General features: G+C 42.2%; 1 protein-coding gene across 4 annotated transcripts in view; it reads left to right on the forward strand.

The window, feature by feature from the left end:
- Positions 1-20,199, forward strand: part of LOC140463594 (pantothenate kinase 1) — a 78,328-nt gene that overhangs the window by 9,536 nt on the left and 48,593 nt on the right. Inside the window, exon 1 of one of the 4 annotated variants that reach the window (XM_072557801.1) lies at positions 14,694-14,794. The exons of the other annotated variants lie outside the window; for them this stretch is intronic. The gene's annotated coding sequence lies outside the window, so the exon portion shown is untranslated. Of the gene's footprint in view, positions 1-14,693; positions 14,795-20,199 lie in introns of those variants that run through there. 4 annotated transcript variants of the gene reach the window in all.

The following is a 20,199-nucleotide window of genomic DNA, read 5'->3' on the forward strand; positions in this document are numbered from 1 at the left end:
GTGCCATCTTGGATTCCCCCCACATTTCTGATTTTTAATTGTTCTACCATTGGCAACTGTGCCTTCAGCTTCGTAGGCTCTCAGTTTTACAATTCCTGATTTAAACCTCCTAACTCTCCAGCTTTCTTCCTTTTAAGATGCTATTAAAATCTACCTTTGGACCAAGCATTTTAATCTGCAAGTCTTGGCTTATGTGGCTTGGTGTTAAATTGTGTTTAATATTGTTACTGTGAAGTGGTTTAGTGTGTTTTACAATATTAAAGGCATTTGTTAAATGTAATTTGAAAAATGAAATATCATCCACTTCTACCCTCTCATCTGTCCCATTGATGCACTGTTTGGTTTGGTTCTATAGTAGGCAAAGCATCGCACATTTACACTCTGGAGCATCAAAGTAAAGTTGATCATACACCTGACAGCTAATATTATTTTATTTTGTATCTCCATTCTACTTTGAGTCTTAAATTATCAGAAGATTGTATGAGTTCAAATGCACTGTGGTCGCTCTTATCAATGTGCATTACTTATCAGCTGTGGCCATTTACAATTTTTTTTACATGCTCTTAAACAGATTCTCAGTTGCTATTTCAGATAAGTCAAAGTTCAGTGTTCTTGAAATAATAATCTGCACCACATCTCAAACATTCACATTTTAACTGATCAAGCGCAATCTGTTGTTTGTGCAAGGCCTCTAGTTTAAACATCATTTGAACACCATGCAGCAGTTGATGCAAAATGCATATTGCCATGTTTGAAATATGTGTAATAAGGTAAATTTGACCACTTGCCAAATTATCAGCTATTTACTTGCTGCCTTTACTGTTTTGGTCAGGTTGCCTTCTGTTAACTTTATTTTCAAATCGAAAGATGTAGGCCAAAATCAACAAATGTTAACCCCAGCTCTAAGAAGTAGCAAGAGTTGTTTTGTAGAATTTTATTTGGTACAGTCTTGCCACTTTTAATTGAACTTTGATCCTCTTGAGTGCTTTCAATGTTGTTGTTGTCGTCAAGAGTATGTTGTTTTGAATAACTGTAAGGTGCTAAATTATAGCAAATAACAAAACTGAATAAATGTGGGCATCTGGTTCCGCATTAGTGAATATTTGTGTGTGGAAGTTTTGCAATAGATGTACACTTAGCCTGTAGTATGAAAGACTGTGACTAATAGGCTAATGTGACTAATCATTTAAACTAAAATTGTGGTTTTGTGCACCATAATATAAGTTTAGATTATTCGAATTAGTTGTTGGATGCAAGTGCAATAAAGCCACAATATTTGACATGGCTTCGCATGCACTGCAGCTTCTCTTTTAGTGCTCCTTAAGTTAATATGAATCATATTTCTGTGATTGGCTTGCCCCTAGCTGCAAATTTGAGTGGGCGCAAGGCCCAATTTGACTCGAAACTTGACTCCCTGATTCTGGTGAAAGCTGCTTGTGTTTCCAATGTGCAAATCCAATAGCCAGCCTAAAGGAGTTTCCCCATGTCTCTGTCAACTTTTAACAATGCGTTCTGTTGTACGCAGTGAACAACGAAGTTTCTTTATATTGGTTTTATATGTCAAGTATATCAAGAAAAGGCAGACGTTTTTAATCAAGCTTTGGGCTTGTTTTGAATGCATTCATCTGTGCTGTTATGTTTCTGCTCTAAGTCTCTGCAGTGAGCAAAATTGCATAAATCCAGGTACATTCTCAAGTGTGTCAAAGAAGATGAGGGAGGTGGTGTTGATGCAAAGTTATGATAAACTTTTCAAAGAATTCTACAAAACCCTAGAAAACTAGGGTGTGACATTAATAATGCACTTTATAAAATTCATATATAGGTTGTGGGTGTCACTGATTAGGCCAGCGTTTTTGTTGCTCATCCCTTAGTATTCAAAGGGCAGTTAAGAGTTTAGAATCAAGAGTTTAGGCCCGCAGCTCTTGAGTCACATGTAGGTCAGACTGGGTAAAGACCTTAATGAGCCAGATGAATGTTTATGATGATGGATACTGGATTCATGGTCATTTTAGATTCTTAATTTCCAGGCTTTTATTGGGTTTGAATCGTGCATGGCAGATGGTGGAATTTGAACCCAGCTCCCCAGAACATTACCTGGTCTTTGGATTATTAGTCTAGCAATAATACCATTATCGTCTTTATAGTATAATTTCCTAAGAATTCTTTAATTGGAAAACTTATCCAGTGTTGTAGATGTATAATTTTTCCAAGAAATTCCAGGCCAATTATCTTTAAGGGTAAGGGAGTAAGATCATTATGACAGACTTTGTCTGAGTGAGGCAGGGGCCAAGTGAACGCATCTGAAAATTTTGCTTTATGGTGGGAATTTAACTGGTAAGTCTCTTAAGTCCACTTTTAGACTAAGAATCAGATTCTGGCCCAAAACTAACAGTTAAAAAATCTTAGTTAAGCAGGTAGCTGCTGATAGTGGTAGTTATTGATCAATCACTTGATACTCTTGGCCATGGAAGCTAATCTGAAGAATGCCTCATCATGGTATCATGGTTCTACAAGAAAAGTAATTCTAATAAGCATGGTCAGTGAGTGTGCACAGTGAATGCAAAGGAGCCTTGCCGGAATGAGTTGGTAGCCAACTGGGTATGTGGGAATTAGGTGCATGATGGGGAAAGAAATGCTTTAAGGTTTACTCTAACAGTTGCCATGTTCTTGTCCATTCACTCAGCCTGTTCAGATCCTCCTGAAATCGCTTTATATTTTTCTTAATTTGCATTTCCGCTTAACTTTGTATAATTTGCACATTTGGAATTACTGTGTTGGTCATCTCATGCAACTCTTTGATATATTTTGTGAACAACAGGGAGGCCACGTACTGATCCTTGCAGTACCTCACTATTCACAGCCTGCCAATGTGAGAATAACCCACTTATTTCTATTCTTTGTTTGTTGCCAATTAACTAATACTGATGCCAGTACATTACATGCTATCTCATGAGCTTTAATTTTGCTAACCAACAGTGTGTAGGAGAATCTATCAAACCACTTGTGAAAATCTAAGCATACTACATTCATTGGCTCCCAATGATCAACTTTCTTAATAACATCCTCAAAAGATCCAACAAGTTCGTTAATATAATTTCCTATTCACAAATCCATGTTGTCCAAAGATGTGCAGGTTAGCTGAATTGGCCATGCTAAATTTAAATTGCTCATAGTGTTCAGGGATGTGTAGATTAGGTGCATTAGTCAGGGGCAATGTAAAGTAATAGGGTAGCGAATGAGTCTGGGTAGGATACTCTTCAGAGGGTCGGTGTGGATTTGTTTGGCCAAATGGCCTGTTTCCACACTGTAGGGATTCTGTGCTTCTACATGAAGTGAAGTGTGCTGAAGGGAAATTTTGAAGATGCTTTTTACTACTGTTTGCCAGCCTTCAGCATTTGATTTTTAATTTTGTTCAGAAGGACAATTGGGAACTGGTGGTATTAAAGAGCAAGTTTTATCAATGTTACTTTGTCAGTATTGTGAAATTTATGACAGTACTAAAATGATTTGGAGGTATCCTGAAGCATTGCACCTGTAGGGCTGAAGGGAGGGCTTTAAACCCGAAGTGGGAAGCATAAGCTTGTGAAGCAAAAGGATATGGCAGATATGGAAGGATTTTCTGATGAGAGGTTGAGTCGATTTTTCTTCTACTTGGTGGAATTTGAGGAAGTCTAGTGAAACAGAAGATTTTTAGTGAGCTTGACATGTTAGATGCAGAGAGGTTATTTTTCCTTGTGGGAGAGTGCCCATTTAGAATAGAAATTCAGAGATTACTTTTCTCAGGGTACTGAATATGTGGAAATTGTTTTAACCAGCATTTTGGTGAGGCTGGATCTTTGGTCTAGGCTGAGATGGGCAGTTTTCTAATCAAGGGAGAATCAAGGATTATGGAAATATGACAGGAAAGTCGGAGTTGAGCACTGGAGTAGGAGAGTTACGGCATATGGAACACTTGCTTTCATCAGTTGTGACATAGAGTATAAGAGCAAGGAGGTAATATTGGAGTTGTACAGAGTATTGGTCAGGCTACAACTGGAGTACTGTGTGCAGTTCTGGTCACCTCACCAGAGAAAGGATGTGATCACATTATAGAGAGTACAGAGGAGGTTCAACAGGATGTTGCCTAAGATGAAGAAATTGAGTTATAAGGAGAGACTAGATAGGTTTAGATTTTTTTTAAGCAGAGAAGATTGAGGTATGTAAGATTGAGGGGTATGGATAGGGTGAATAGAAAACAGCTATTCCCTTTGGTCGAGGAGTCAATCGCAAGAGGGCTTAATTTTCGGCTAAGAGGCAGGAGATTGAGAGGGGATTTAGGAAAAAATGTTTTAAGTCCCACAGTTGGTGAGAATCTGGAATGCAGTACCTGGGAAGGTGATGGAAGTTGTAAACCTTACAACCTTTAAAAGATATTTGGATGAGTACTTCAAATATCATAACATTCAATGATATGGGACAAGCGCAGGAAATTTGGGTTAGTGCACTTTTAGTGCTACGTCAGTGCAGACTCGATGGGCTGAAGGGCATTTTCTGTACAATGTGAATCTAATTACCAGGTCAGCTACTGAATGTCAGAGTGGACCTGATAGGTCAAGTGGCCTATTCTGCATTATAATTGATAATTAATTAGCAATTGTGAATGGATATGGATTGAAGATGGCAACACAGGTGATGTTTTATCCTTGCAGAATGTGGAAGCTTCTGGATGCCAGTGCAATCCAGGGTAAGCATATTTCAGTTTGTGCTCATTGCTGGAGGACCTATTGATCTGCAGTCATCACAGCATATCAGGAGGGGGTGATGTTACCTGGGCACTTATTCCAGGATATAGTGTGTCCCTTCAGTCCATGGTTTGGAAAACAGCTAGGGTCAAGAGGGTATGACTGTAAATGAGGCAAGTAAAGGGATCCAGAGGACAGGAGTCCCTGTCTTTCCAACTGTCCAGCAGGACTGAAGTTTTCTTAGCTTGCTGTGATGAAAGTAAGGGCTGTAGGGTGTATGAATGAACTGACCATGCCACCAGGGTACAGGAAACCATTAATAAAAGAGGATAAGAAGTAATATGGTGATCAGAGGACATTATAGTGAGGTATATTGACACTGTTCTGTGCAGCAAAGAGCATAAATTCAGACAGCGTTTTCTGCCCAGTGTCAGGATTTGGGATAGCTGCCCAAACAAGGAGAATAGCTTGTATTGGAAAAAGAAGGATCCAATTGTGGTTCACATTGCGACCAATGACAAAAGTAGAACCAGGAAGGAGGTGTTGCTGAGAAGGTGGTTCTCAATTGAAAGTAGACCTCCAAGGTGGTAATCTTTCGATTGTTGCCTGAGCCATATGCACACTGGCACAGAGTGAATAAGATTAATTAATTGACTGTGTGGTTCAAAAGACTGGTTTGGGAGAAGAGTTTCTGGTTCAAGGGGCATTGCCAGTACTAGGAAAAGTGAGATCTTTACCAATGGCACAATGTACACCTGAGTCATTCTGGGACTGGTGGATGCGTGAGCCACATGTAGGGAAGTAGAGAGGGCTTTTAACTAAACAGGGTTACAGATTTAAGTAATTATAACAAGTCAATCCATAAATTCGAAGTGAGGCAGCAAAACACTAGTTAAAAAAAATGAAGGTCAAGAGAATGGCAGAAATTGACGGGTGGGGCGATAAAGAATTTAAGAGTATACGAGTAGTCAAGATTAATAGCACACATTGAAGTGAGTGACTATCGTCTGATAGCCAATGCAGAGACATGGTTGCAAGATGAAGAGGGTTGGGTTCTGTATATTGAGTGGTATGTGACACTGAAGAAGAATAGGAAACTGGACTAAAGCTGAGGGGCAGCACACTTTATCAAGCCAGGTATTGGTGCAACTAGAGATGGCTTTGGTTTAGGAGGTGTGGAGTATCCGGGAAAAGAAGTCACATAAGGGAGTGATTCCATGTCTCTCACAATAACCATAATGTAGGGGAAATTATATAAGCAATAATATTGAGTGTTAGTGATAAAGGGACAACAATAATCATGGATGATTTTAGTAAGTCAAAAACTGGAAAAGTCAGTTTGGTGATTGTAGCCTTCAAGAGAACTTTGTTGAACATTTAAAGACAGTTCCTTTTAGAATAACATGTTCTGGAACAGACCAGAGGGCAGGGTGTACCAGACTTAGTATTGTGTAATGTGACACAAATCCTTAAGAGAAAATGGGAGCGGGATTTGGCAATTCAGCCCTTTGAGCCTGCTCTGCTATTTAAGATCATGGCTGATCTTATCTTAATGACCTTGGTGTAAAAGCACCGTCAGATAGTAGTAATCATAACATTGAGTTTTACATCTCAATTGAAAGGGGAAAACGTGTTTAAGATTAGTATTTTAATCTTTAAATCAAGGCAATTATATGAACATGGAAGCCAAGCTAGCTGAAGTCAACTGGAATATTTAGCTATGAGATGAGTAGAAACACAATGGCAGGCATTTTAAAGGGATACTTCCAAATATTAAAATAAGTAAATTCCTGCTGTGAATAAAATTTCCAAGGGGAGGGAGGACCCACCATCATTTGTTACTAAAAAAAGTTAAGGATAGCATTATACCTGAGGAAACAACATATAATTTCACAAAGTCAGTTGACTGGTCAGATCATAAAGGATCACAGAGAATGACTGAAAGGTTAATCAGGACAGATAAGTTACAGCATGAGATAAAGCCGACTAGAGATGTAAAAACAGATGGCAGGAGTTTCCAAAACTATTCAAGAAGGTAAAGAGTAAATAGAGCAAATATTGATCCCCTAGAGGGTGAGAATGGGGGATTAATAGTTGATGATAAAGAAACATTGTATGCAATGAGTAAATAGTTTGTTTCTGGCTTCTCTATTGAGGATACAGAAAAATTCACAATTACTGAGCTTTTGAGAAGACAGTGACTTGATGAAATTATCACAAGAAGGGGAACTGAATATATTGATGGACATCATTCTTGGATCTTAAGAGATTATCAGTATTGTACTTGGATTGTCTGAAAGCATTTGACAAGATTCCACAAAAAGCCAATTAGGAACTGCTGGTAAGAGGATCACATTCTAGTGTAGTTAGAAGGCTGAAATCAGTATGCATAAATGGGTCTTTCAGATTGAGAAGATGTGACGAGTGGAGTCTCTCAATCTCTGCTGGGCCTCAGCCTCTTAGAATTTTATGTCAATCGTTTTAGGTCAGGTTAAAGACAGACTGGCTTCATTTGTAGATTACAAAAAGGTAAGAACATGTGTAAAGATTCAGTGTACATGCAAAAATCTGGCAGTTAGAGTACAATGTTAGAAAATACAAAATTGGTCACTTTGGCAGGAAGAATTAAAATACAGTATTACTTAAACAGAGGATGTAGAATTCTTCAGTGCAGCAGAATCTAGAGGTTTTAGTGCATGATACACCGCAAGTGTTTGTGCAAGTATAACATAATCAGGAAGGCTAATGCAATGCTAGCCTTTAATGTTGAACACATCTTGCAATAAATTACGGATGTTCTGTTTCAGTTATGCATAGTGTTGGTGAGACCACTGTTCAGTTTTGTTTCCTTATTTGAGGAAAGATGTAAATGATTTGGAGGTGGTTCAGAGGTTGACTAGATTTATACCTGATGAGTGCGTTATCTACTGAGGAAAGATTTGACAGGATGGGCTTTTCCCTGGAGTTCAAAACAGCATATGGTGATTCAATTGAAGTTTATAATGTCATGAATGGTGTTGACAAGTATTCCTAAAATTAGGGGTCTTCTGCTTAGGATCATGAAATAAAGAAATGTTTTTGAAGATTGTGTGTTTGGAATGCTTCACCTCAAGGTGGTGGAAGTGGGTCATTGAATACTTTTTAAGGTGGAGATTGATTCACTTGCCTATCAAGAATCTAACAGTAGATGGGAAAGTAAAATTTGGAACAGAACAGGGAAATAATGATCTTGTTAAAGGGCTTAAAAGCCCACTCCTCCGAATTGATATGTTTATAAAAGCCTTCTTTAATGATTACGGTTTCTTTGGCAAAATTTCCAGGAGACTGAGATGTTGAAGACCTTTTAGAGGAGGCTTAGATTAGATTACTTAGTGTGGAAACAGGCCCTTCGGCCCAATAAGTCCACACCGATCCTCCGAAGAGCAACCCACTCCCCTACATTTATCCCTCCACTTAACACTACGGGCAATTTAGCATGGTCAATTCACCTACTGTGCACATCTTTGGACTATGTGAGGAAACTGGAACACCCAAAGGAAACCCACGCAGACACTGGGAGAATGTGTAAATTCTACATAGTTGCCTGAGGCGGGAATTGAACCCGGGTCTCTGGCGCTGGGAGGCAGCAGTGCTAACCACTGTGCCACCCATTTTAAAAGCTTAACTTGCTCTGTGTGCTTTGCGGTTGATGTTGCCGATTTGAAACTCTCCCTTCAACAGTGGAGTTGTTTATGTTCAGTTCATAATGGTACACACACATAATGGAAAACACTCAAATCATTCTGCTTGTTGTACAGCTAGTTACCAGTTACCAGTTACCACCACCACCACCACACCCACTCCAGTTACTGGTTCCGCCCTCACTCCCAGCTCCACACCCACACCAGATCCCAGCTCCCGGCCCTGCCGAGTTTTCGCCAGACCTCCCCCTCACTGAGGACGAACAATGAGTCCTCGGCAAAGGACTCCCCTTCATCCCCCTCCGTCCACGCATCAATGAATTTAATAGACGCCGTGATGTCGAACAATTCTTCCGTCGCCTCCGAGCTTACTTTCACAATCAGGATTCCCGCCCACCTTCTGAGGACCCCTTCGCCCACCTCCAATACACTGCATCCACCTGGACACCCCGCACTGGCCTTTTACCTGCCCTCAACCTCTTCATTTCCAACCTCTGCTGGGACATTAACCGCCTTAACCTGTCTACCCCCCTCCCCCACTCCAACCCCTCACCCTCACAACGCACAGCCCTCCATCCCTCTGCTCCAATCCCAACCTCATCATAAAGTCAGCGGATAAAGGGGGTGCAGTGGTAGTCTGGCGCACTGACCTCTACACCGCTGAAGCCAAACGCCAACTCGAGGATACCTCTTCCTACTGTCCCCTTGACCATGACCCCACCCCCACCCCCATCACCAAACCATCATCTCCCAGACCATACAAAACCTCATCACCTCAGGAGATCTCCCACCCACAGCTTCCAACCTCATAGTCCAGGAACCCTGCACTGCCCCGTTCTACCTCCTTCCCAAGATCCACAAGCCTGACCACCCTGGCCGACCCATTTTCTCAGTATGCTCCTGTCCCACTGAACTCATCTCTACCTACCTCAACACTCCTATCCCCCCTAGTCCAGGAACATAGTCCCCACAAATGTTCGAGACACCACCCACGCCCTCCACCTCCTCCAAGACTTCTGTTTCCTCGGCCCCCAACGCCTCATCTTCACCATGGATATCCAATCCCTCTACACCTCCATCCGCCATGACCAGGGCCTCCAAGCCCTCTGTTTTTTCCTCTCCAGACGTCCCCAACAGTACCCTTCCACCGACACACTCATTCGTTTGGCCGAACTGGTCCTCACCCTTAACAATTTTTCCTTTGAATCTTCCCACTTCCTCCAGACCAAAGGGGTGGCCATGGGTACACGTATGGGCCCCAGCTATGCCTGTCTCTTTGGCTATGTAGAACAGTTGATCTTTGGTGATTACACTGGCACCACTCCCCACCTCTTCCTCCGCTACATTGATGACTGCATTGGTGCCATCTCGTGCTCCTGTGAGGAGGTTGAGCAATTCATCAACTTCACCAATACATTCCACCCTGACCTTAAATTTACCTGGACCATCTCTGACACCTCCCTCCCCTTCCTGGACCTCTCCATCTCCATTAATGACGACCGACGTGACACTGCCTTTTTTTACAAACCCACTGACTCCCACAGCTACCTGGATTACACCTCTTCCCACCCTACCTTTTGCAAAAATGCCATCCTGTATTCCCAATTCCGCCACCTCTGCCGTGTCTGCTCCCAGGAGGACCAGTTCCACCACAGAACACACCAGATGGCTTCCTTCTTTAGAGACCGCAATTTCCCTTCCCACATGGTTAATGATTCCCTCCAATGCATCTCGTCCACATCCCGCACCTCCGCCCTCAGACCCCACCCCTTCCAACCATAACAAGGACAGAACGCCCCTAGTGCTCACCTTCCATCCTACCAACCTTCACATAAACCAAATCATCCGTCGACATTTCCGCCACCTCCAAACAGACCCAACTACCAGGGATATATTTTCCCCCCCACCCCTTTCCGCCTTCTGCAAAGACCGTTCCCTCCGTGACTACCTGGTCAGGTCCACGCTCGCTACAACTCACCGTCCCATCCTGGCACTTACCCCTGCCACCGCAGGAACTGTAAAACCTGCGCCCACACCTTCTCCCTCACCTCTATCCAAGGCCCTAAAGGAGCCTTCCGCATCCATCAAAGTTTTACCTGCACATCCACTAATATCATTTATTGTATCCATTGCTCCCGATGCGGTCTCCTCTACATTGGGGAGACTGGGCGCCTCCTAGCAGAGCACTTTAGGGAACATCTCCGGGACACCCGCACCAATCAACCACACCGTCCCGTGGCCCAACATTTCAACTCCCCCCTCCCACTCAGCTGAGGACATGAAGGTCCTTGGCCTCCTTCACCACCAGACGCCTGGAGGAAGAACGCCTCATCTTCCGCCTCGGAACACTTCAACCCCGGGGCATCAATGTGAACTTCAACAGTTTCCTCATTTTCCCCTTCCCCCACCTCACCCTAGTTCCAAACTTCCAGCTCAGCACTGTCCCCATGACTTGTCCAGACTTGTCCTACCTGCCTATCTCCTTTTCCACCTATCCACTCCACCCTCTCCTCCCTGACCTATCACCTTCATCCCCTCCCCCACTCACCTATTGTACTCTATGCTACTTCCTCCTCACCCCCACCCTCCTCTAGCTTCAGGCTCTCTGCCTTTATTCCTGATGAAGGACTTTTGCCCGAAACGTCGATTTCACTGCTCCTTGGATGCTGCCTGAACTGCTGTGCTCTTCCAGCACCACTAATCCAGAATCTGGTTTCCAGCATCAGTAGTCATTGTTTTTACCAGTTAATTATACATGCCTTGGGCATCTGCACTGTGAGTGCATAAAAATGGCATGAAAACCAGAAATATTTATAAAAATCAGCATTTGCAAATCTGGTCATTTATTCTTTCTGCTTTATATGATTCAACTATTTTGAAATGCAGTGCAATTGAATTCATTATTCAGCTAATATGGAGGGCTAAAAAAAACTCGTTTAGAGCAGGATGCTCACTATTGTTCAGCTATATAAGGGCTAGTCATTAGAGATTTGATTTACTAAGAATGCTGGTTTGGGGCTCAAAATGAATGATGATAGAAATAAAAGTGCTATAGTTTTTAGGTTTATACCAGTGAGATACTGAACAACAGATGAACTGCATACACTGATGTTGATTACACAACTCCAGTTGAAATGCTGCTTTTTATTTAACTCGTGTTTTAGATTCAGTGTAATGTAGCTTTTGTTCCCTTGTGTTTGGCTAGGCAGCACTGTTCAGCACTATTGTTGATGAGTCTCCCTTGGAAGAACTTGTTACCCATTCATATGCCAACAGTGTAGTCATCGAGTCTCCCATGCAAATTCAGTCTTACAAGTCAGTCAATTGTCCTTTTTTGATGCGGAACTGGCACTAAAGTAATCTCAGTAAATGGTGCAATGGCATAGTTTCAGAAGAGTTCTTATTATTTGTAATGTACGTAGTACTTTTTAGTACTGGCTATTGCAAGCTAAACATTCAAGAGGCTTGACTGTATTCAGGCCAAACCAGCTCATTGATTGGGAGCACATCCAATTACTCCCTCCACTACTGGCTCAGTATCAGTGTACTATCTACAAGATTCACTGCAGAAATTCATCAAGGCTCCTCACACAGCATCTTCCAAATCCATGACCTCGGTGATATAGAGAGGCAACCAGTTGCCCATCTCTGAGCGATAACAGTCCAGCAGAAACACTTGGAGCTCTATAAACCTCAATTTATTAAGTATTTAAATTAATAAAATGCATTTTTAACTTCTTGAGATATCTCAATCACTGTCTTTAACAAACCTGGGTTCTGTAACTAACTCCAAACATTATTACCTGGGAGAGTTGGCAGCTGACCAGGCTGGATCGCTTCTTGATATCTTCACCATGCCTCCTGATGTAGGTTACCTCCTGCAGAGTTATTCTTCGAAGTCCTGCTGAAAATCAAGGATTTTCTTAGGCTGCTTTATATACCGGTCTCTGTGCCAAGTGTGTGCCTTATTTGGAATTATCCATGCATGTGACTAATCCCAAATGTTTCATCTTTATTTGATAGACACAGCAGTTACTGACTTCCTGCAATCTTAGCGCTTAGCAGACCTGAATGACTCAATGTATTTCCACTCTCATAACAGCCCATTGTAAAGCCTCTTATCAGCTCCTGTTATCTTTAGCCCTGCCACAAAGTGCAGCGGGTGTGTGGGAGCACAAATACCTACAAGTTCCTTTCCAAGCCTCTTTCCATCCTGATTTATTTATTCAGTATTTCTTGGTCTTGACTCTGATTTCTTGAGATTGCAAAGCTAATAAGGGGGCTGATGACCCTGTGTTAATTAGGTCCCAAACTTACAGACAAGTTTGTTTTTCTCTTTGAGGAATTCACAAGGACAGGGTTTAAAAGATGAATTTCAACTCTACTGCGTCTGAATGTTTGTTTGTTTGCTAGGGATCTAGGGTATCTATGTCTACTGGCCTAGGTTTGAGCATGTGTTGTGTGAGTCATAGTCAAGTACTATCCACTAGTCACCCGTGTGTTGCGGGTAAAGGAGCTAGTGTAATCTAAGTGCAGGAAGCCAGCAAACTGGCAAGCCTGACAGACAGAAATCAGTTTACAAAAGGGTTCTTGCTCAGCCAGAACTGTGGAATTTAGTCATGATAAAGAATTGGAACAACAGAATATCAACCAACAAAAACTAAGCATTTTGAAATTGGTCATTTTCAGTTATCAATGTCGATGCTGTCAGTAACCTCCTCTGCAGTAACCACATTTTCATCTATTTGCTCTTCAAACAATTTTGAGACTGATCCATAAACTTCTCTTTAACCTTTTGGACCCCCCCCACTTCTGATGTGTGTTGCATTGCTTTTTTTTGGTGTCTTGCAATTAATAAACTGCTTGTTAAATCTAATTCTGGCTAAATTGGCTTCTTTTTAAAATACACTTTTCACCTAGACACTAATGAATGTATTTACAAGGGAGGGAATTAGGTTTTAAATTAACTTTGTAACTATCTGAGAGAGTGGGCAATGAAAGGGGAGCCAGTTTATCCCTCCTCACTTGGGAGTTTAACGATTTTTGGGTATCCTGTCCTGAGCTGTTTTTAAAAGATAAAATTGGGAATCTTACCAGGTCTGAGCATAACAATTAAATATATTTAGAGCAACATGTCTGATATTATAGGCATTTGTTATCTCCGTGTTCATCTACTGCGAGATAATATATGCAATCCTAAATCTAGAAACAAACAGAATGCTAGGAAAACTCAGCAGGTCGAGACAAAACAGTTAATGTTTCGAGTTGAATATGACCTCTTCAGAACTGAGTTCTGAAGTCTGTGCCAGTTCTGTACAGAATTGAAATGTCTTCTGTTTCTTTCTCCACAGATATTGATAAACCTGTTCAATTTCTTTAGTATTCTGTGTATGTTTGATTTCCAGCATCCAGAATATTTTGCTTACATCTAGAAACCTGGCTCCAAGGAATTGTGAAAAATGTCTTTCCAAAGCTTGTTTTTTTTAGATTAGATTACTTACAGTGTGGAAACAGGCCCTTCGGCCCAACAAGTCCACACCGATCCGCCGAAGCGCAACCCACCCATACCCCTACATTTACCCCTTACCTAACACTACGGGCAATTTAGCATGGCCAATTCACCTGACCTGCACATCTTTGGAGTGTGGGAGGAAACCAGAGCACCCGGAGGAAACCCACGCAGACACTGGGAGAATGTGCAAACTCCACACAGTCAGTCGCCTGAGGCGGGAATTGAACCCAGAAGTATTATAAGTGTTCTAACTGAAGTGAAGCTTTGTATCTCTCCCTCTTCCCTCCTCATTGGCTGAAGATTACTAACCATGATTTTTTGCGATCTCTATCCTGAGCAGTTTTTTCATATGATAGAAGATTGCAATGTGGTAAGAACAACAGGTTGTAAAAACTGCCTCACCTGGTACAGGGATTGATCATTCTGTCAACTCCACTATGCACAACATATTATCCATCTGAACTAATTGGCCTTATTCCATCATATGCTTTTTAACAAAAACAAACTGTATTGGGTTGGTGCTTGAGTACAGTACTGAGGAGTTCTGCCCTGTTAGATGGGTACAAGAGAGATTTTGACATTAGTTTGAAGAAGAGATTATGAATATTGCCTTACAGCTTTCCATTATGTTGCTAAAAATATTATCTGGTTGTAAAATTTTACTGTGTATGTGTGGTAGACCCTCCGATGTCACTTGATCATGGCTAGAACTTGTTTGTCACGTTTCTCTCTGTAGGAAGGTTGTTGCACTGAAGCTACCACATTTTAAAGCAGTTAAAGATGGTCAGGTTGAGGACGCTATGCTGAGGGACACGTGCAATGATATTCTGTGACTGAGATGATTGACCTTCAACAACCGTAACCATCTTCTTTGGTGCTAGGTATGACTCAAATCAGTAGAAAGATTTTCCTCTGATTCACATTGTACTGTTGTTCAGGCTCATGGATGCCACACTTCATCAGATGTAGCTTTGAAGTCTGGGATGGTCTGTCTTGCCTCACTTCTGCTCCTGTCAATTGCTTGGACTAAGGCTTTAAGGAGGTCATGTGCAGAGTGGCTCTGGTGGAACCCAAACTGCCAATTTGAGTTTTTCCCTTTTTGTGGAATGGGCATAGTTGGACAATTTTTCAAATTTCAGGGTAGATGCCAGCAGAGGAGGTTCACAAGAATGGTCCCAGAAATGAAAAGCTTAACGATATGAGGAAAGCTTGAGGACTCTCCGTCTATACTTGATGGAGTTGAGAAGGGTGAGGGTGATCTAATTGAAACCTGTTGAATACTGAATGGCCTGGACAGAGTAGATGTTAGGAAGATGTTTCCATTGGTAGGAGAGACTAGGACCCGAGGGCACAGCCTTAGAATAAAGGGAAGACCTTTTGGAATGGAGATAAGGAGAAACTACTTCAGCCAGAGAGTGGTGAATCTATGGAATTCATTGCCTCAGAAGGCTGTGCAGGCCAAGTCATTGAGTATATTTAAGACTGAGATAGGTTGTGAGTATCAAGGGGATGAAGCGTTATGGAGAGAAAGCAGGAGAATGGAGCTGAGAAACATATCAGCCAAGATTGAATGGTTGAGCAGACTCAAATCATTGCAATTCCTCCTATTTTAGCATGATGGTAGTGCTATACCACATGATGGGGGTTATCCTCATTGTGAATCTGGGACTTTGTCACCACAAGGATTATCAGAGACTGATACATCTGCAGCAGATAGAATTGTAAGGATAAGATTAAGTAGGCTTTTGCCTCTTATTTCCCCTATTGCTGCAGACTGCGCCTGGGAGCTTTGCCCTTTTTTGAACTTCACCAACTCAGTTAGTAGTGTTGCTACTGAGTCATGCTTGGTGATGAGCATTGAAGTTGTTTATCCGAAGTACATGCAGTGCCCTTGGCTCCCTATGCTTCCTCCAAGTGGTATTCAACATGGAATACTAAATTATTCTCAGATGAGGGAGGGTGGCAAGTTATATTAATCAGAATGTTTATGTTTGCCCATGTTTGACTTGATGTGAGATTTATGGGGTTCAGAGTCAATGTTGAGGATTACCAGGGAAACTTCTCTTCGATCATATAACTCTGTGCTATGAGTTCTGGTGAGGCTTCTCAGTTAAGGATGGTGGTGGTATCATACTCAGACCTATAATGTCAGGCTGTTGCTTGATTAGTCTTTGGCACAGTTCCAGTTTTGGAATTGTCTGTAAGGAGGTCTTTACAGAGTTGACAGGACAACATTTGCCAGATTTATGCTGGCTGGTTTGTCAGTTTCAGTCCTTAACCTTTGTAGTGGTTTGATGAAAACAACAGGCTTGCTAGACCATTCAGAACATTAAGCTGTTAATCAGTTTTGTAGCTGTACGTTTGAAGTCTTGTATAGATCAGAACAGGCAATGGACAATAGATTTTCATTTCAAATACCTGAATTAAAAGGAGGAGGCCATTCAGCCAGTTGGTTTTCTTCTGCCATTCAACACTATCATGGCGAATCTGATTATAACTCAACTGTATTCCAAGCCCAGATAACATTTCACCCCATGCTTAACAAGAATCTATCTACCTTTGCCTTACAAATATTCAAGGACTCTGCTTCTGCTGTCTTTCGGGGAAAAAAGTCCCAAAAAATGATGCCTTGTTCTAGATTCTCCCGTAAAAGAAAACGTCCTCTCTGTATCTACCCTGTCAAGGTTCTTTTGGATCTTTTGCACTTCAGTCAAAACATTTCTTAAGACACACTTCTCGTTCCAGATACTAATCTAGTAAACCTTCTCTGGACTGCTTCCTACTTATTTGCATTCTTCACTAAAGATGAGCAGTGCAGTATACAATTCTCCAAATGCGGTCTCGCTCTCTCTCCCTCACCACTCTGTATAGCTGAAGCATAAGCTATTCCTATACTCCATTACCCATGTAATGTATGGTTTGCATTCTATTAGTTGCCTAATTATTTGCTGTATCTTTTATAGCAACCTTTTTGTAATTCATACACAAGGGCACACATCCCTTTGCCAGTCCGAAGTATTTGGCTTTTCATTCTGATTATATGGAACCACCTCTTGTTCTGCTTGTGTCATTGATAATTCCCTGATGACTGTGACTGGATCCTCCTCATCACACTGCAAATTGCTGTCTAGCCCTGAACAGATGTCTCAAACCCTGGCAGCAGGCAGATAGGACGCTCACTCTTTTCTGCAGAGAACAGTGCCTGTATCTGTCATTATAAATTCTACTACTACCACTGCATTCCTCTTTCCTAACTCTACTCCCCTTTGAAGGACTTGTTGCACCACAGTGCCATGATCAATTAACCCATCCACGCTGCTGCCTTCACTCTCATTCATACAAATTGAAAGAACCCCAAACTTTTCTCAAAAGATATCAGTGATTTTACAATAATTGACTATGGTTTCATGGTCATGTTTAGACCAGCTTTTAATTCATGATTTATTCGCTGAATCCAAATTTCACATCTGCAGTGTGATCTGAACCACAATCCCATAGAGTATTAGGCTGACCTTCCTGGGTTACTTGTCTTGTGGTAATACCACTAAGTCACCACACCACGAATGTTCTTCATAGTTGAAATGGTCTTGAGGTTTGCAGTTAATTTTTGGCATATGAAACTGTTTATATTAATCATGATCTGAATCCTAATTTTAAAAATGGTTGAGCCAGCTTGGTGTCTTGATAGCGTTGCAACCACTGTGACACATTGCATCAATTGTTCGCTGAAGTTAAAATGCTTGCGGTTACCATGATGGTAAAGTCAAATTAGCACTTTGGTCAGTGAGAAATAAAATCATTTTAATCATACGCTGTCCAGACAAAGGAGGGTGCAGGAGTTAACATATTAGAGTACAAACTCCCAGTGTAACACTGTGGTGATGGGAGCTCTGAAACTCATGCTGAGACATAACTACATGTCCACATATACACATCAGTGGTTTCCTGAAGCGATGGCTGCGGATGCACATGTGGACTTGGGGTATTCATCACAGATTTTCATATTTGTATCGTGTCTGTCATATGTTGATATCTAGCATAAAATACTTTATAATTACATACTGATTTGGTATTATGTTGTTTTATTGCTATTTTGTTTATGTTGGCGTCTGGGGCTGCATTCATTTCCATGTTAAAGCGGGGTCGCTGTGAACAGTAGTTGAGCCAGTATCTAAATAAGGATAGTTTCAATGTGCCCTTCATAATCTTGTTCATTCAGGTTAAAGTTTGCCTGGATCCATTCGATTGAGTTGTTTCCACAGTTTATTTTAGGTTTTTTCATTCCATTTCCACATAATTTGAGCTTTTTAGGTCATCTTCCATAGATCACTGCGACAGTACGTTTTATTTCCCTGTTATTCAGCAATATTACAAACTTTAGAATAACTGCTAATTCTCTCAACTGCAAGGCTCCATATTATTTGCATTGAAAGGGCATTAACTGCTCAGATATATATACACTGTCACAACACTAAGTTGTGATAATAGTTTTTGTTCATTAACTCATTTTTGCTGTTGAGCTTTGCCACACACTTGAGGATGATGCCTTCCTCAAGCAGGAAAGTTTTTGTTTTAAAAGTTAATCAAGTATGAGAATCTTTAAGTGAAGCTAAAAGCCATCCTCCAAAGGTTAGCCAGTTCCAAAAGTAAACTAAACTAACTAAAATGTGTTTCCTCCAATAGGTCATAAATGCTTTATATGCCGAAGTCTAAATGGCACAGAGAGCAATTCCAAAGACTGCTCGCAATCAGTCCAGTTATGTTGACGTTGCAGCAAGATTGCAGGAGTGTGTGTATCAGAGGTCCCATCACCACACTATGCTACACTGAGAATTTGTACTCTAATATGTTAACTCCTGCACCATCTTTGTGTGGACAGTATACGATTAAAATGAGTTTTAGCCTTAAAATCTGCTGTACTTAAAGAACTGTTGATTGTTTGAATGTTGCTGATTGGAGTATTGCAAAGCCCAGGACTACATGCTGAAGCACAAGCTAAGCTAAGATCAGATGCTGCTGAGGTACAGTGGGAAAAGTTCCGATCTAAGACCCTCATGCCATAATATGCCAAGGAGCGCGAAACTGTATAAATCCTTGGGCCTATAAGTTTGAAATTGTAACAGGTACTCTGCCCGCCTGCCCAGCCCCCCTTCGCCTCGTCTCGACCGCTCCCCCCCCCCCTTGCCTCGCCCGGTCTCGTCCCCTCGCCCCCCCCTTCCCGTCTCGTCCGCCCGCCCTCGCCCCTCGCCCCGTCTCGTCCGCCCGCCCTCCCTCCCTCGCCCCGTCTCGTCCGCCCTCCCTCCCTCCCGCCCTCCCTCCCTCCCTCCCCCTCCCCCCTCCCTCCCCCCCTCCCCCCTCGCCCCGTCTCGTCCGCCCGCCCTCCCCCCTCGCCCTCCCCCCTCCCCCCGCCCGCCCTCCCCCCTCCCCCCGCCCGCCCTCCCCCCTCCCCCCGCCCGCCCTCCCCCCTCCCCCCGCCCGCCCTCACCCCTGCCCGCCCGCCCTCACCCCCGCTCGCCCCCGCCCTCCCCCCTCGCCCCTCGCCCCTCGCCCAGTTACCCCCTTCTCCCCAACGCCCACCCACTCTCGTCCCACCTCCCGCTGTCTATGGCTTGATATTTCACTGTCTGTCCGTCTGCATGCGCATATGTAAGTCTATGGGGTGAAATTGTAGTTGCAGAATTATGTTTGCAGGTTTATTCTAATTTGCTCAAAAGTGCACAGTCTGCAGGCAGTCAATGCAGGCGTGCAATCAATGAAATATTTTGTCAATTCTACTTTGAAGAACAACCTGTCAGACTCAAGATTGGGGAACAGACAGACTTTAACCTCACATCTTTAGTTCATTGTCTGAGCTGAGATGTCACCTTTTCTTAAAATAAAAACTTAAGTTATCTCGAGAATGAGACTTATAAGAAGTTCTTGGATTTACATGTTCATGAACCAAAACCTGCAACCTATTCTAAAAGTTGAAGGGCTTAACGATAATCTGAATTTGTTCAATATATAATTTCAGTTGCATGATAGAGTAATCTTCTGCTATAAATTCTGTCTTACGGTTCTGCTCCACTATTACCTGAAGAAGTAGCAGTGCTCTGAAAGCTAGTGTTTTCAAATAAATCTGTTGGACTATAACCTGGTGTTGTGATTTTTAACTTTGTCCACCCCAGTCCAACACTGGCATCACCACATCTGAAAGTCAGTGCACTTCTGAGCAATTCATTGCAGACGAACACAACGGGAAGTCAGAATTGATGTAATGTTTTATTTGAAAAGAATTCATTGCAAT

Source organism: Chiloscyllium punctatum, chromosome 38, assembly GCF_047496795.1.
Source record: "Chiloscyllium punctatum isolate Juve2018m chromosome 38, sChiPun1.3, whole genome shotgun sequence".
Classification (NCBI taxonomy): domain Eukaryota; kingdom Metazoa; phylum Chordata; class Chondrichthyes; order Orectolobiformes; family Hemiscylliidae; genus Chiloscyllium; species Chiloscyllium punctatum.